At 40.1% G+C, this 18,229-nt stretch overlaps 1 long non-coding RNA gene across 1 annotated transcript in view; it reads left to right on the forward strand.

The window, feature by feature from the left end:
- Positions 1–17,370, forward strand: part of LOC144587744 (uncharacterized) — a 42,133-nt gene extending 24,763 nt beyond the window's left edge. Inside the window, exon 2 of the long non-coding RNA XR_013542892.1 lies at positions 1,737–17,370. This is a non-coding gene — a long non-coding RNA (uncharacterized LOC144587744). The remainder of the gene's footprint in view (positions 1–1,736) is intronic.
- Positions 17,371–18,229: the final 859 nt, after the last annotated feature.

An 18,229-nucleotide genomic window follows, 5' to 3' on the forward strand; every position in this document is an offset into this window, starting at 1 on the left:
TTCTGGTGATGTGCTAAGTTGGGTATGATATTTTGTACAGCGGGACCACACCTACTGTACACCCACAATCTTTCTTCCTAGTTGCCCTGAAATAATTTTTAAAAAACATAGTACTGAGTTTAGTGTTAGATCACCTTATCACTATACTAGTTTAGCACTAGATCACCTTTACACAGAGAAAAAAGAAATAAAAATCAATATGAAATAGAAAAAAGCTCTGATGAACTACAGCAAACTTCTGTGTTTCTGCAGTATTGTGTGTATGTGTTTGTATGTGATGGAGAATTTTGGAAAACCACTCCTTTTTTCCTAGCATCATGAAACATATTTGCACACCAGTTTTACAATGAGACATAAAAGGAGAGCCACAGATAGGCCAAGGGCGGGATTAAAAGAAAGGGAATGTGAGTTGGCCATTCAATTTAACCACATTAAATTGAATGGCCAATATGGACACTGGCACTGAAATCTGCACTCTGTATGATCAACAGAAGAATAAAATAGTTTGTGAATCAAGCCACAGCAAAACCAAATCATTCTCATTTGACTTGCCAGTATAGTCTCAGTCTGGAAAGAAAGTCTATTACAAAATCCTGCCCAGCTTTCAGGTACAATTGAAAAAAGCAATACAGTAGTACCAATGTACTTCTAATAAAGTCCCCATTATCATTATGGTATGGTCCATAATTTGTTTTACAACTGCAAACTCAGCCAGTATACTTTCATACCACCATTCCCATTCAAGAGTAGTAGTGGTCTGGAAGAAAAACTTATTGGTCATACAGATTATTTGTTCCTCCTATTATTGTGTTTTTTTTCTACCACTGTACCCTAAAAGAAGTTGCTAAATACAACCATGTTTTTAATCCCATCTTTTACCATTCATATCATACCTAAGAAGATAAAACCATCCCATTATACCACCTTGAACACAGCTGATCTCATTTGATTTTGGAAGCTTAGCAGATAAGAGACTTGCCTAATACTTGCCTGTCTGGAAATCCAGATAGCTAAGGAAGGGTGCTGCCCGAAACCCTGTAGAGTTGTTACAAGTCAGAGCTTATAATGCTGTGTAGATGGACAATGGTCTAACTCAATATAAGGCTTCTTCCTTCCTTGGTTGTTCTGGGTTTTTCGGGCTCTTTGGCCGTGTTCTGAAGGTTGTTCTTCCTAACGTTTCGCCAGTCTCTGTGGCCGGCATCTTCAGAGGACAGCAATCTGTCCTCTGGTGTAGTTGGCTTGGGAGTGTCCAGCTTTTTTTTCCTTCCTTCCTTCCTTCCTTCCTTCCTTCCTTCCTTCCTTCCTTCCTTCCTTCCTTCCTTTAAGTTCATGCATACCTTGTCCCAAGCCATCCATCCCAGGAGTTCTACTGATTTTAATAGAATGGTTCTAATAGGCTTAAGCATGCTTAACGATATGTTGGGCTGTGGCCATAGTCTGAGGCTGCCCCAGGAAATCTCTTAGGATAAGTTTTGCTGGGAATTTAGATCAAAAGAGATTTTTGTAGGTGAAAAATGAAGGAGCATTCCACATACACAGCTTCAATAGCCATTTATTTTAAGTGACAACAGCTTGAGGGGTGACATCTTAGTGAGTGACCCAAAAGTAGCCATAGCATTTGAAGAATGTGGACTGTTGATGGGGAGATAATAAAAACAGAGAAAGATGTTCATCTTTTATTGTGTAGTATCCATCTATCAGTTCTTTTAGTCAAAGAGTAGTTTCTTTTTTTTTAGGACCTCGCCTGAGGAGATTCTTAAGAGGCAAGTTGATTTAAGAAGATGATAGAAAAAGGCTTTTATTGATCACTGACTCCTTGTGAACCACTGAAGAAACAGAAAAGTTCCACAGTTACTTTGAAGATTTTTTTAAAAAAGCCTTTAAAACTTGAAAATATTGTTCCTGTAATAGGTAGTGAGTTGAATCTTGGTAGTAAAATTAGTTTTATTTCAAAGTAAAGTATAGAAAATCTTACAAAATATAATATTCATGACACAGGAGATGGAAGAAAGATTTTGGGAATCCACTGTTTTAATTTTCTCTTCTGCTAGTATGGAATAAGTTTGATGTTTCTACATTAATGTTTCTGCTATATGCTGTCTGTCAGCATGCACAAATTATGGAAAAATGGGTTTTTCAATTGGGTAACAGTTATAACTGAAAAATATTAAGAAGTTATACAAACTTGTGGCTGCATTCCAGTTCATTCTTATGTGGGGATAAATCACACTGACCAGTGGGATATCTGACTAAATATACGTGGGATGTCATAGCAAATGGCTGAAGAAACTGAGGCAAACCTTCTGTAAATTCTCTAGATAATGCTGCTGACTGCATATGATACTGCAAGAGTGTGTTTCCTAAAATGAAAATAATGAAGAATGTTCCCCCCCCCCCCTTTCTGAGGGTACAAACTTCAGTAACAAACAAAATACTAAGGTTTGTACTGGTGGTGTTCCAAAAAAAAGGGAAAAAATTCTTCATTATTTTTATTTTAGCAAATACACTCTCGCAGTATCAGAAATATTGGCTGAAATCCTGTTGCCTTGATACACATGCAGAGGGTGTAATATTCAGTCATTCCTAGACAGCAATTAATAAGGCCTTGCTGGGATTCTAGTCTAGAACACTCACCAAGCCAGCAAATGCACAAGTCCCCAAGAATCCCAAAGATGACTTGTTGATTGCCAGCTTAGAATGTTACACCTCTTGCCTTCTGTATGCATAACATAGCAACAGGATTTAGGCATTGACTTTTGAGATAGAATTTTTAGGCATAATCCTGCATCAAAAATCAGCACTTATACATGCAATCTTGTTTTGCACTCTATCAGCTATTAATTGCAAAAGCAGTTATGCAATCATTTGTGCAATTGAGGCAAGATGAAGTATGTAATGGCAGCTGACAAGAGAGTGGGCACATCTTTTGTGCAATGTTTTGCTCTGCAAATCCAAAAGCCCTTATTTGTAAAGCAGCTAGATTCAGCAAAATAAAATAAAATAAATAACTATTAATGTGTGAGATGTTCAAAATTCACTTCTAATTTCAGTTAGATCGTATTTGGGGACAGAGATGTGTAATCGCTGGAAAATTTCACTAATCTTAATAAACATTTTAATATCTTTCCTTCAGTTTTAAATAGATGTTTTATGTGAGACAAACATTGATAACCATTTTTAGGCTATATTTGGTGATTACGGCTTTACTTAAATGCATTTTCAGGATTCAAACAAAGACTACTGCTAAATATGTGATTATACTGGTGAAGATATGCCTTTACTATTCAGTAAAACTCACTCTCCACTCCCAGACATACAAATAGAGTGAGAAACTGAATATGAGCCAACTGTGTGATGCAACTGCAAAAAAGGCAAATGCTATATTAGATTGTGTTAACTGAAATATAGTCTCCAAATTATTTGAAGAAACTCTGATTAACACTGGTTAGGTCTCCTCTTGAGTACTGTGTCCAGTTTGGGACACCACGTTTTAAGAAGGATACAGAAAAACTAGCAAGGCAGCAAAGATAATCTAGACTTATGAGGAAAGACTGAACGGATGGAATATTTTTAGCCTTGAGAAAAGAAGGTAGCACTCTTCAAAAACTTGAAAGGTAGAATCAGTTCTTAATCATTCCAGAGTTCAGGACATGTAATAAGGGTTCAGTTTACAGGGAGCAAGATTTCATCTGTATGTCAGCAAAATAAAATAAAATATTTTAAAAAGTGAAAATAAAATATTTTAAAAAGCGAATTGTGCTGCTGATATACCATCCCACTACACTGCTTACAGCACTCTCTGGGCAGTTTACAATTTTTTTAAAATTATACAGGCTACGCATTGCCCCCTTTGCAAACTGGATACTCTTTTTACCAACCTTCAAAAGATGGAAAGCTGAATCAACATTGAGCCAGCTTCAGATCCATTGGTACTGAACATTAACTGTAAGGAGAATTTTGGCTGCAATACTACAGTTTAACCACTGCACCATGAGGCTCTCAGGAAAAAAACTTCCTAAGAGTTAGAGCAATACAACAATGGAACCAATTGCTTCAGGAGGTAGTAAGCTCTCCAGTTGTGGAGGCATTCAAGAGAAAGTTGGACAGCCATCTGTCGGACATCCACAATATCCATTTTCTAAGGAAATATATCCATCCCATGGTGTATGTGTGATATGTTTATGCTCCTCTAATGGATTTGGTAGCGTAAGTTAATCTTTCTGACAATGAGATTTCTCAAACTCTGGTATAAAGATCTTAGATTAATGATATGAATCTCACAGCTCTTATGAGTGGGGCGGGATGGGGGGGGCTTCTTTTCCTTGACAGTGAGATTTATATGTGGGTGTTTACTCCTCCTGAGAAAAAGCAAAAAATGTTGCTTATATACCACTCCATAGTGCTCAAAGCAGTCTCTGAGCAATTTGCAATTTAATTATGCAGGCCACACATTCCCCCTCCCCGCGAGCTGGGTACTCAGTTTACTGACCTTGGAAGGATGGAAGGCTGAGTGAACCTCAAGCTAGCTACGTGGGATTGGGTGGCGAGCAGAGTTTTGGCTGCAGTACTGCTTTTTAACTACTGTGCCATGAGGCTCCTATATCTCATGGGGTCAATAAGTTTGATTAATAATTACTCATTAATTAAAGGACTAATCATGCAATGTTGGAGGAGAAAGCAGAAGGTATTATGGTAGGAAAAAAACTGGTCAAGTTTTACAACTGAATTTCAGCCAATAAATTGCAAGCTGAAAGATATCCTTCAGGCTTGCTTAAACTTTTTTTCCTCCCTTTAATGCTCCCTTGCCAATGTCCTTTAATGATGTAGCTTAGTAAAAGAGACTCAAGGCATTTACTGTACACTTTCCACTCTTCACATTCCCTGAAGTTTCTGGACATTAGTGTTTGTCAGACACTGCAGTTTTGTTTATAGCTGCCAAGAAAATTATTTTAAACAGTTTAAAATCATGGATTTGTCCCTAAATGTGATTTTTGTTTTTCATATTCTGCTTCAAGCCTAACTGAAGTCCACAGAATATGATTTGAGAGCAATGGTAATAATACACAATTCCTATGTATTCATGAACATTATATCCAAAGTTTGATTTTCAGGCTCTTTTATGATGGAATTACAGATGTGCAGACAATAGTGCTGTGAGAAGCTCTTTCAAATCTTCTTCCTGTTTATGTTTTCAAATTCAACAACCGTTTTTGAATATTTTAGCTGGCATGTGGAGACTTATAGTTTGTATACCAAAGTTTAACTACTCACAGTTTGTGGAACTTGTCTCTGTTTCATGGAAACATTCTTTGAGTAATGGCAGGAATAAAAGCATTGCCACCTCAGCCAAAACTGGTTAATGAATTGCAAACAATGTTTGTGGCAATGTATTAAACTGAGATAGTATATATTTTGGATACCACAGAGCTTGGTGGGACCCCTGGTGTTATTTAGCATCTTCATTAATGATTTGGAAGAGAAGGTAAATAGGTTTGTAATTAAATTTATAGAGGATACTAATTAGAAACTGTTTCAAACATCATTGAGAATATACTAGTGATCGACTAGGTCCTAAAGGCATTAAGAATATGGTGAGAAAATGAGATTTGTCTTGGGGAAAATGCTAATGTATCTGGACAAAGACATCTGAACTGCAGGCAGACAAAAGAAGACACCTATTGAGTTGACAGAAAACTGAGAAATTGTGTGGAGAGTAGACTAAATAAATGAAGTAAAATCAAAACTGGATCAGAGCCAAGATCTGAAACAAATATTCATTTTTGTTTATGCATTTGAAAGAAATCTGGAACCTGATGTGGAAAAGCGTATAGCAGTTCTTATCTTGCTGAGTTTAGGTACATACAATGTGATGTGATATTTTGCTTCATATTATATTGTTATATGATATTAATTTGCTTTTCTCCCCATAGGGAACCCAACACAGTTCACAATAATTAAAACTATTGTGCTTAATGCCTGCCATCCTAATTATACATATAAGACCAAAAACCTCACAAATGTATCTCTTCCTAGCTGGTATTAAAAAGACAACCAACAAGAAACTAATAATTCCCTGCATTTTCATGACACCACAATTGTCAGCAAGCCTGATGTTGGCCTCACAGCTGGAACTCAAATAATCAAACACACACATGCTGTTTTGGTGAAAATTTTGGCCACAACTTTATTGGTTACAGCTGCCAATAGCCCCTGGCACTAGCATAAATATCGATCTTCATCAGCTACTTGGCCTAGTGTCTGATGTAAACTAGGGAGACAGAAACAGGTTTAACCACATGGAAGTAGGCCACTGTGTGCCCCTGCCTGTCTCCCCCGGGGAGGAATTCAATAGGCGCTGCACTGAGCATGCAGATGGCCTCCCTCCCTCAGCCCCATACAGGGAATCAACCATGGGGGGCATCCTATGCTCACAGCCCCATACCACCATGACCTAGATCCATCACCCTGCTCCCAAAATACCCCTCAACAAAGCTGTGACATACACCTAGAGGCCATACTCCATATCTTTGTTGACTAACCATTTAAGTCCAGATATGCACTTAGAACAAACATTTTCAATAAAAATTCCAATCAACACAGAGTTGCTGGGAAGGAGACGCTACAGTAAACTAAGAGAGCTCTGTGTGGATGGCAATGACTTTTAATTTGGCCATGTCAGCCAGATGTGACATCTCAAAATGTCCTGCCCACCAGGAAAAATATTCCTGCTCTGTCAGCCGTTCTAATTAGCCACATTTAAAACCTAGGGCAGGAGCACCTCCACAACTCAGAGAGCCCTGGGAGGAAGGAGTGCTGCCAAAATGGCATGCACTATGCTATCTGGCTCCAAAGCCACCAGTGTTGACACAATGCAGCCCTCAGGTGAACTCTGGACGGATGCATCTGCTGCTGGAGGCACCCATCTTCCTCTGCCTTGTACAGCGAGACATGTTGCATGTCACTCTTGAATGCGCACTGGAACAGAACTCTAAAAACCAGCGATACAGTAGTCTCATTAACATCCATCCATCCATGCATACATGTAATGATATTTCAAACATCAGGAATTGCAGCCAGGAGGTTTTTTTTCTTCAGTCAGCGCTCAGAACCAAATTAAGTATTAATTTGAAGTTCTAGCTATAATGTACAAAAAGGAAGAAAGGAAGGAAGGAAGGAAGAATTTGTATGACTCTCAAGGGCCATCTAGTCCAGTATCTTTTGAATTGTTCAGAGGCAAACACATGATGACTACGTTAGTGAATGGAGAAACTGGTACTGATAAAGACTGGCTAAATTAAAAATACAGTATGATTTAACATTATTACATGCTTTAGTTATTTTTATTGCATGAATGCTTGCTAGTGCATATATAATATTGCTGTCCAGATAGCATGAGATGTTCTTACAGTGAATTCACAGTTAGCCGTTCTTGGGTAGGATCAGAACCAAATCAGAGCAATTTCAGTCATAGTTAAATCTGAACTAAAAAGAAGCCAAAACTGCTAACAGACTTCTCAGCTGGGCCAGCTGCAGTTTGGCTGTAGGCAGGCAAGGCAGGCAGGTAGGCAGGAAAGGGATACCAGATTGCGAAAGGAAATGTGCAGAGATCTCTATAATTTAATGCAGAGAAATCTGTAAGTTTATAATACATAATATTTCTGAAGACATGTACTATCTATTCTGACAGTTCTACAGTACCAGGAGGAATACAAGAAGACTCACATCTCATGATCCCAGAAGGCCTACAATCTGTGGTTCTGAGTTTTTTCTACCATGTAATATGTCATGCACATTCCCAAATGATTCTGGAACAATCATGCATAAAAAAGTGTGAGCATTGATATGAGGTCTGCCACAAGAGACACATGTGCTTTAGAATTTCATATGTAGGTTTTTGCAATTAGTTGTTTATTTATTTCAACAATTTTTATCCCACTTTTCTCCTTAAAAGGATCCAAGTCAGCTTACATAATTAAAAGACAATATAAAAGCTAACAACACTGAGTATACAAATACTAAAGAGAATCAAACAATTAACATACAAAAACCAAAAGCAACACCAATTCATTAAAAAAACCCATTCAGTCAGCCAATCACTCAGGGAAAGCTTGCCTGAAGAGAAAGGTCTTTCCCTGCTTGTGGAAGGACAGCAAAGATGGGGGCAGGCTGGCGTCTTGTGGGAAGGAGTTCCAAGTTCTGGGAGCAGCAACAGACAAGGCCCTCTGCTGTGTTCCCAACTAAATACACTTTCCAACAGGACAAAAGAAAGGCCTCTTCTGATGATTTTATCACTGGAGCAGGCTCATAAAGAGAGATACAGTCCTTAAGAGAGCTTGAGCCCAAGCCATTTAAGGCTGTATAGATTAGAACTAACACCTTGAAATCAGCTGGGAAATGGATCAGCAGCCAGTGGAGCTGCTGTAACGGGTGTGTGTGTGTGTGTGTTATGTCAGTGGTCACCAACCTTGGGCCTCTAGATGTTCTTGGACTTCAACTCCCAGAAATCCTGGCTAGCAGGAGTGGTGGTGAAGGCTTCTGGGAGTTGTAGTCTAAGAACATCTGGAGGCCTAAGGTTGGGGACCACTGTGTTATGTGACCCCTGTAACCAGCTCCAGTCAGCAATCTGATCTGTATCCATTTGCTGAGAAGAAAGTCCCACTGAGTTCATGTCATAGTCAAATGACTTAAAATTTGTTAATGTTTAAAACTGCTTGATGTTGTGGAAGACTGATACAAGAAAGTAATCATTATTTTGTATTATCAAAAACTTATTTGCATTACTCTTATCTACAGCTGAGTATAGATCATGGTAGCCAGGGTGTATATATGCATGCATAAACATGCACACACAGACACAAACATAGACCTTGCTTTGGATGATAGAATACTTTGATCCATTCCCATCTGAGTGCCATCAAAGCTACATGTTTCTGAGACACTGTTGTAACTTCTGGGAAAACTTTCAATGAATGGTCAATTAATATTTGACTGGACAAATGATACAATATAACAGAAGACACGTTGTATAAATCAGTCTTGTACTACTTCCTTGCTGAAAAACAAGATGAGATAATTGATCCCTTCTATTCCAGACTGCTGTGATAATTTAAGAGATACCATCAATGACATTCTGAGAAGTAGTTAATTAAGTTGGGTTATATGATAGATGGATGTGAAATTCCTTTTCTTTTAAAGGTGTATATTAACATGAACAGACAAGTAGATTCAGGAACAGCCAATGCCAGAAATCAGAAGAGTGGTGTGTATGACAAAGTGAAATAAAAGAAGATTTAGACCATACAGGCATGGTACACAGAAGGGCTATTGCTTGGGCGGAAATCTACATATTATCTGGATGAAAGTATACAGAAGCACCATCACAGTGGTATCTTCAGTGCACTTGTGGAAGATCAGTGGGTTGCTTCTTCAAAATATGCCAGTAAATCCCCTTGCAGCCACCGACACCCCTTCCATAGAAGAATTTTGAAAGGACAGGGGTCTTCTGCATCCAGAGGGGTACAGAGATTTAATGAGAAAGAAATAGATGTGAAACCTTCCTTAAACTTAGTATACTAACCAGATAATGAGCATTCCTCCATACTCTAGCAACCAACTTTACCTCACTCCATGTTATTCATAAGAGCTTTCTGGAGAGGTTTGTGAAACAATGTAAATAGCTTCCAGATAAGTTTCAATCCAGTATTAATATAAAGGATTGCAATATGGGTGTGGTTGTTTAAAAAAACCTTACTTATTTATTGCATTTTTAACTTGCCCTTCATCTTATAAAACCAGAGTGGTATACAAGAACCATCAAAGCAAAATATGTCAAAGAAAATTGCTATGCTTCATCTGATCACCAAGTAAAAAAGTAAGATCCAATGGCAAGCAGCCCTCAAGGAGGAGAAAGTTTGATTTTTCTTTGTGAGGTGGCTCTAAAACATGGGCGTCCATCTCCACCCATTCCCAGATGATGTATGAACACATTGGCTCAATACAAAGATGTCTGGATGTGTGGTACACCATTAACTGAAACCCATACTGAATGTACAGGTGTGGGATGAATGATGGACTAAATGGAGAAATTTTTATCATATCTGAATAGAGGTTTCCTTTTGGTCAAGGTTGTCATTTTTACGTGCTATCAAGACATCTAACGTATGGTGACCGGATGAATGAGCAATCTCCAAATTGTCCTGTCCTCAACAGCACTGCTCAGTTCTTGAAAACTCAAGCCTATGGCTTCTTTTGTGGAGTTAATCCATCTCGTATTTGGTCTTCCTCTTTTACTGGTGCTTTCAACTTTTTATAGCATTATCTTGTTTTCCAGATATTGTTATATTCTCATGATGTGCCCAAAGTATAACAGCTCAGTTTCACCATTTTTACCTCTAGAGAGAGTTCAGGCTTTATTTATCTAGGACCCATTTATTTGTCTTTTTAGCAGTATCTCAAAAACTCTCTCCAGCACTGTATTTCAAATGAGACATCCCACCCCCCTACCCAAAATCGCTTTCTTCACTGTCCAGCTTTCACACCTGTATACTACCAGAGACCACTGGTAATGGCGTGGCTAAAAATCTTGTAAGTAAATAATAAATATCAGGAATACACTGCTATTGATAATCTTGGTCTCCAGTGACACATCCTCATACCTGATTATTTTATTTAGTTCTTTCATAGCTGCCTTCTCAAGTCTCAGTCTTCTGATTTCCAGGCTAAAGCCACAATTTGGCTTCACATCTTTGACCATTTCAATTTCTTTATTGTCAACATTTAATTTATATAGTTTATTTGTTGTCATCATTTTTGTCTTCATAATATTCAACTGCAGTCCTGCGTTTATTCAAGGTTAAGCCTCATTAATGAGCAATGTGGGGAAAAGGTGTTTCGTTAGAATCTCAGCTATACCATCTGCAAATTAATAAAATATTTAAAAGCCTTATTCTCAAGGGCTCATAAATTCATAACTTTCACAGGCATGATGTAAAAAAGAGTAAAATGGCAAAGGCACAAAAATCAAAGGCCCTGTGCCACATAAATTTTCAGTCCGAGTCCTTGAAAATGTTTCTTCCATTTATTCCAAGAAAAAGAAAAAAGATTCAAAGGCATCCAGACATAGATGTATTTTGTGTGTCTGTTTCTGTCAGTCATATGTTTTACTTCAAATTATTTTTGCCAGCATAGAAGGTAACTAAGCCCAAGCCTGGACAACCCAGATAGTGTGGTTGCGGACCTTGAGCCAGACATCCTGGAGAGTGAAGTCAAGTGAGCCTCAGAAAGCATGGCTAAAAACAAAGCCAGTGGAGGTGATGGCATTCCAGTAAAACTATTTAAAATCTTAAAAGATGACACTCTTAAGGTGCTACACTCAATATGCCACCAATCAGGGAAAAACAGTGGTGGCCAGAGGATTGGAAAAGATCAGTCTACATCCCAATTCCAAAGAAGGGCAGTGGCAAAGAATGCTGCAACTACCGTACAATTGCACTCATTTCATACCCTAGTAAGGTTATGCTCAAAATCCTCCAAGGTGGGCTTCAGTAGTATGTGGACCGAGAACTGCCAGAAGTACAAGCTAGAATTCAAAGGGGCAGAGGAACTAGAGACCAAATTGCTAACACGCGCTGGATTATAGAGAAAGCCAGAGAGTTCCAGAAAAACATCTACTTCTGCTTTATTGACTATGCAACAGCCTTTGACTGTGTGGACCAGAGCAAACTATGGCAAGTTCTTAAAGAAATGGGAGTGCCTGACCACCCTATCTATCTCCTGAGAAATCTTTATGTGGGACACGAAGCAATAGTTAGAACTGGATATGGAGCAACCAATTGATTCAAAATTGGGAAAGGAGTACAACAAGGCTATATATTGTATCCCTGTTTATTTAACTTATATGCAGTATACATCATGCAAAAGGCTAGACTGGAGGAATCCCAAACCAGAATTAAGATTGCCAGAAGAAGTATCAACAACATCAGATATGCAGATGATACCATTCTGATGGCAGAAAGTGAGGAGGAATTAAGGAACCTCTTAGAGTGAAAGAGGAAAGCACAAAAAATGGTCTGAAGCTCAACATCAGAAAAACTAAGATCATGTCCACTGGTCCCATCACCTCCTGGCAAATAGAAGGGGAAGATATGGAGGTAGTGACAGATTTTACTTTCTTGGGCTCCATGATCACTGCAGATGGTGACAGCAGCCACAAAATTAAAAGACATCTGCTTCTTGGGAGGAAAGCAATGGCAAACCTAGACAGTATCTTAAAAAGCAGAGACATCACCTTGCCGACAAAGATCCGCATAGACAAAGCTATGGTTTTTCCAGTAGCAATGTATGGGAGTGAGACCTGGACCATTAAGAAGGCAGACCACTGAAGAATTGATGGTTTTGATGTGTGGTGCTGGAGGAGACTCTTGAGAGTCCCCTGGACTGCAAAGAGAACAAACCTATCCATTTTGAAGGAAATCAACCCTGAGTGCTCACTGGAAGGACAAATCCTGAAGCTGAGGCTCCAATACTTTGACCAACTTATGAGAAGAGAAGTCTCCCTGGAAAAGACCCTGATGTTTGGAAAATGTGAAGGCAAGAGGAGAAGGGGACAACAGAGGACCAGATGGTTGGACAGAGTCATCGAAGCTACCAGCATGAATTTGACCCAACTCCGGGAGGCAGTGGAAGACAGGAGGGCCTGGCCCCCCGTGGGGTCATGAAGAGCTGGATACGACTTACTAGTTAGGCATCCTTCAGTCTCGAAAGACTATGCTAATGTGCTCTGCATGGACGACTTCGAATAGCGCCTAGTGTGGCTGAGGAGGCCAATTTGAGACAATCCCTTCCACACTGAAGACAAATCCAATCTGTCCCCTGTCCAGCTCCCTGATTTTGCTGCTTTTGTAACTTCCTCTTTGCCTCGGCCTGCTGGACAAGGGTCTCTTCAAAATGGGAGAGTCCATGATGCAACACCTGCCTCCAGGCTGAACGCTCAGATGTCAGGGTTTCCCATCTGTTGAGATCCATTCCGAAGGTCCATTCCATGTCCTTGTATCACAGCTATCGTCTCCCTCTGGGGCGATTTCCCTTCACTAATTCTCCTTTGGAATCTGACCAGCAGCCATTCTCACTACATGCCCAAGCCAACGTAGACGTCACTGTTTCAGTAATGTATATATGCTAAAGATTCCAGCTCGTTCTAGGACTACTCTATTTGGAACTTTGTCCTGCCAGATGATACCCAAAATCCGTCAGAGGCAATGCATATGGAAAGTGTTCAGCCTCCTCTCCTGCCGTGCACAAACGACTAAACAACAAGCCCAAGTTGTATTTAGTTGGCAAACAAAGTCAAAAGACCTCTGGGCTGTTTTGGCCAACAAACATATACTGAGCTAGATTTCTACAGGTTGGCTATGAGATGGATGTGGACTCCATTATTTGGACTCTGTCAATACCTTCCTCAAGCCCGGCTGGAAGAAAAGACAGAAGAAGAAATTGGCTGCTTGAGGTCATAACAAGTCCAATGGTTTCCAAAACATTCAAGAAAAATATAATTATAGGCTAGTACAACTATTTATAGTGAAATTTTATTTGTTACTGGATTAATCACTAAGTAAACACTGTAGAATCCTATGCATGTGTAACTAGAAACATGTTGCACAGACTTCAGTAGGATTCACTCCCAATTAAATGTGTTCAGGATTGTGACTCGGCCTGTGCAGCTCATGACCCTCATTTGGTTTGGTGGCTGATTTACCCCTTCATATCTGAACTAGTTGGTCTGGATCAGTTCAGAGCAGATGAAATTCAATCTGAAATCAAAATTCAAACAGCAATTTAAACATCTGGATTGACTATTCTTCCTCTGGTATGCCCTTGTAAAATAAAGATTGTTACCTGATCTCAAAAAGATATACCAGATTGTAAAGCCATGCCAAATTCACACTAGTAATTTCAGGGATTTTTGTAATGGGCACTCAAGAAGAAGAAAAAGGAGGAGGAAGAGGAGGCATTGTGTAGACAGGCAGCAGTGCTTGGCAGAGATGGGCAGGCAGATGGGCCAAGAGGCAGAGCAGAGTGGCAAGCAGAAAAATCAAAGACACTCTTTTCATGCAGGCCTTTATTTTTAGGTCACATGACAACAGGTCAGAGTTCCAAAGAGCATTTCTAAAGTTCAGAGCAAAAGCACTGATGAATGGAGTAAATGCAACAAAGATTAAATGTAATGATCAGAGATGAAGCATTTCATGGAAAGCCACCTTGGAAGGCACAGGGCTGGGGGCCGGTGGCAAGCAGCTGGACTAAGCACTAGAGCAGAGCCACTAAGTTAGTCTAACCAGGACACTCGATTTTGAGTGTTCAAAACTGAAAACTCCATGTTAGATCCCCTAAGAGTATTTCCAAATGTCAGAGTTAAATTATTGACTCAAATAGTACACTTAAGGCTATTAGAATCATGGGACTAAGCAGGATTTGTAGAAGCAGGCAAGCAGGCAGTTCAGTATGCATTAAAATCAAAGTTGTTACGCTTCTGGCGCAGAGTAAATGAAGACACTTTACCAGCTCTTCTTTGACGGTTATATTTACATATATGTACACTTATATACAGGCAGGTCTCTACAGCACATCTAGAAGCCTTCACACAGTCCGACAGCATGCGTGGCAGAAAATCACATCAGAAGAAGAGAACATATCACAGACACAGTCCATATTTATACATAATCTTGTCACTGTCCAGTCCAATCGGGTTCCAGGTGACCTCATCTCTGCACCTGGGCTCTTTCTGGTTTCACCTCATTGCATCAGCTTAGGATGATTCAGCTTTTCTCTCATCTGCACATAATGGCAGCTCGTTAATGAAACATATATGGGTTCAGGCCTATAAAATTCTATACCCTGACAAAAGTAAAATATCCTTTCCTGGCTGGCAGAATGTCCCAGTAGTGGAGGCACATGATACCTCAGGGTTCCACATCTAAATACTGTATTGAAGAGCACAGGAAGAATCACTTAGTCATCAAATTCCACCATCTCACTAAGGCATTTGGTGATGTTAGCTAGTACTGTACTGGACATTTCCATGTTGTGGCCCATGATCTCCCCCCAACCCTTTAGCTTCTCCATGATTGCCTAAGAGTCTGTCCACACTGACATATGGTTATGATATATGGTCCCCTGATAACACTGTTTGGCATGGGGAAAAAAGACCTCATTTGCTTGTATTTCTACTTAAAACAAACCATCCTTCGCCTTTAAAGAGCTAGCCCTTATCTTTCTGGCACAAGCTAGGGCAGGGGTCTCAAACTCAATTTACCTGGGGGCCGCTGGAGGCAGAGTCTGGGTGAGGCTGGGCCGCATCAGATTTTCCATCGGGCAAGAGCCCGAGGAAGCCACCCAGGAGTTTCCTGAGCCCAGCTGGGGCTCCGAGGAGGAGGAGGGGTGCGTGAGCCCTCCTCACCAGCCATGACCCCCTCTGGCTCCTTCTTCACTACCACCACCACCACCACCAGCAGCAGGACGAAGAAGCAGAGAAGGGAGGGAGCGCCGAGCCGGGGGGGAGGGCACTACATAATTTTTTTTTAAAACCCTCCCAGAATTGCCTTGCCAAAGGAGAAAAGCCCCCATCGGTACCCATGAAATTAAACAGAATGGGGTGGCCCCCCAAAGGTGCTTGTGGGCATGCACACACAGACACAGACACAGACACAGACACAGACACAGACACAGACACAGACACACACACACACACACACACACACACAGGTCCAGCAACCTTCCTCTGAGGGCCCCCCTCAAAAAAAGGAACACTCAGTAGCAGCATCTACCCCCATCACGACAGGGGAGCAAACTTTGCGAGGTGAGTCCAGGCAGCCTCCAGAGCCAAGGTGGCTGAAGCAGGACGAGGAGGAGGAGTTCTTTGTTCTACCTTTGCAGAAAGTACCAAGAGTCAAAATAGATTGCACTGAATAGAATAACCTTTTAAGCAGCATCCAGATCACACAACATTTTACAGTGAGAACAGGCCCTATGCTTCTTAAGGTGGTGGTGGAGAGACTGAGAGCTGCTGCCCCTGAATTCAACGTCCTTTGTTCCTGCCCTCTAATTGTTGTTCTTGCTGTCTAGCATTTTCAAACCGACTGCTGGTGCAGTCATGCCCTGGTGACAGACCCCTGCTCATTTGCTGCCTACTATGTAGGCAAATAGTCTTGGGATCTGTTTCCAACTCAGATTAACTCTTTACTTTTTCTACTGTCTATGTGGTTCCTTAGTATGACTACCTTCCATCTCAGGGGCAGTCCCTCTTGTGGTATTGTTAACTGACATATGCATGCCTCTCATCTTCAGACTCAAGCAGAACTTTTCTGACCAGTATCATGAGCCTTCTGCCCAGTCCCACCACAAGGGAAAGCATGTGATTTGACATGAGGTTTGTCTGAACTTAGTAACCCTGAATCTTCATAACATATAGGTTTCAATTATTTGATCCATTCCAAAAAAGGGATCCTGATCAAAGGCATGATTTTTTTTTTGACTTATACTCTTCCATCCCTACAGCAGTAATGAAAGAAGATTCCTTCCTGTACTGCGTGAGAAGTGTGGCTTGCTGTGCTGTCATGTTCTGTACCAGCAAGGATCTTAGATTAGAGATTTTAGATTCTATTTAGTGCCTTTTAGGTTGAGATGTAAATTCTCAGTTGTTGAATGAGAGTCAACAACAGTCTTCACATTGCCTGTAAGATGTCAAGGATATTTTCTGTGGGTCTTTGTATCTATTTGTCCATTAGCAAGTCCTCCTTTGCTTTCTGCCTGTGTGTGCACTTTGCTTCACAAAGTGAAAAGACCTTTTTTTTCTACAGAGGGTTTTTTTTTGTAAAAGTTGTAGGAACTCTGATATTTAAAAAAGTGTTCTCTACCTTGTTCTCATGCTGGAGGTGAGATATCTCAGAGGGATTAATAAACCTGACCAGCTTCTGAACATAATGACTATGCCCCATTCTCTCCATATAGAGCTACTTATGACTCCACTCCAGGAAGGCTATTCAACCACTTATCATTCCACCCTATAATTCGAGCTGCATCACCTCAGCTTAAAGGTGTTTCTTCCCTTTCTCTGAGTTCTAGCAAGTTTTAGCAAGCCACAGAAAGACTTTTTTATCCTTCCTGCTGCCTCCAATAATTATACTTTGTACACCTTATTCTGTGGCTAGCACTATGGCCACCAGTGTTAACTTCTTTAATAGCACTATCATTCAAACTGTGAACTAATTCCCCTTGATTATTCAGTGCAAAGTAGGAAATAAGACATATGAAACATCCTCAGCCAATCTAGCCATTATGGGGAAAAAGCAAAAACCACCCACTTGGGTCCCCATGCCCTCAGTGCAACAACCTGCACTGAACGTTACCCCCGGTGAGAAATTAGAAGTCAACAAAAAATAGGAAACTTGTTAGGCAGAGCCAGTTTATATAGTCCATCCTGGTCAATATGACATCAAATAAATCCACAGAGAAGGTGCCAACTTGCTTGTCTTCTTCTAGGACTGAGCACAAACACTAACCCACACTCCATGCCATCCAAGGATCTTTGGCTTTCTATCAGACATGAAGCATGTTCAATATTTTCCTGCATCCCTGAGTGAATAAGTGAATTAGCCCTAAACAAATTGCTATATATTTTAAAAAAATAAACTAGTGCTTCCATTTCAGGAAAATGGCACTGCTGTGGTTCTAGACATTCAGGATAAAATTGTTTAAGCCTTGTTCTCCTTCCTTGCTTCAATGAAGTTTGCCATAATCAAAGTTTTGCATAATTTTGCTCACCAATTATTAGTTTGGATTATGTTATTCAGGTATATCTTAGCTTTTTGGCCCTGTTGTGCGGCTTTTATTCATTTCTAAATCCTTGGAGTTTTCCTTTATTCCTTCTCAATATGCCCAATGTCATTGGATTCTACATAAATCACATCCATGAAGTTTTTATATGAAATTATGATTAGCTAAATACTTTAATGATCTCTCAAGTCCTTTGGATGCTTATTACGTCACAAATAGAAGGAAAATCTCAGAGGATTAAAATAATGGAAAAGAGGGTCCAAGCATTGAAAGGTACCGTACTCTTTTTTCCCCCCTTATTAATTGCATGCATTAGTAAGACCTAATTTACTCAGCCTCCAGGTACACTTAGCTAAATGGAAATTATTTGGTTCCAAAGTGGTAGTTATCACTGCCAAAG

Source organism: Pogona vitticeps, chromosome 3 (genome assembly GCF_051106095.1).
Source record: "Pogona vitticeps strain Pit_001003342236 chromosome 3, PviZW2.1, whole genome shotgun sequence".
Taxonomy (NCBI): domain Eukaryota; kingdom Metazoa; phylum Chordata; class Lepidosauria; order Squamata; family Agamidae; genus Pogona; species Pogona vitticeps.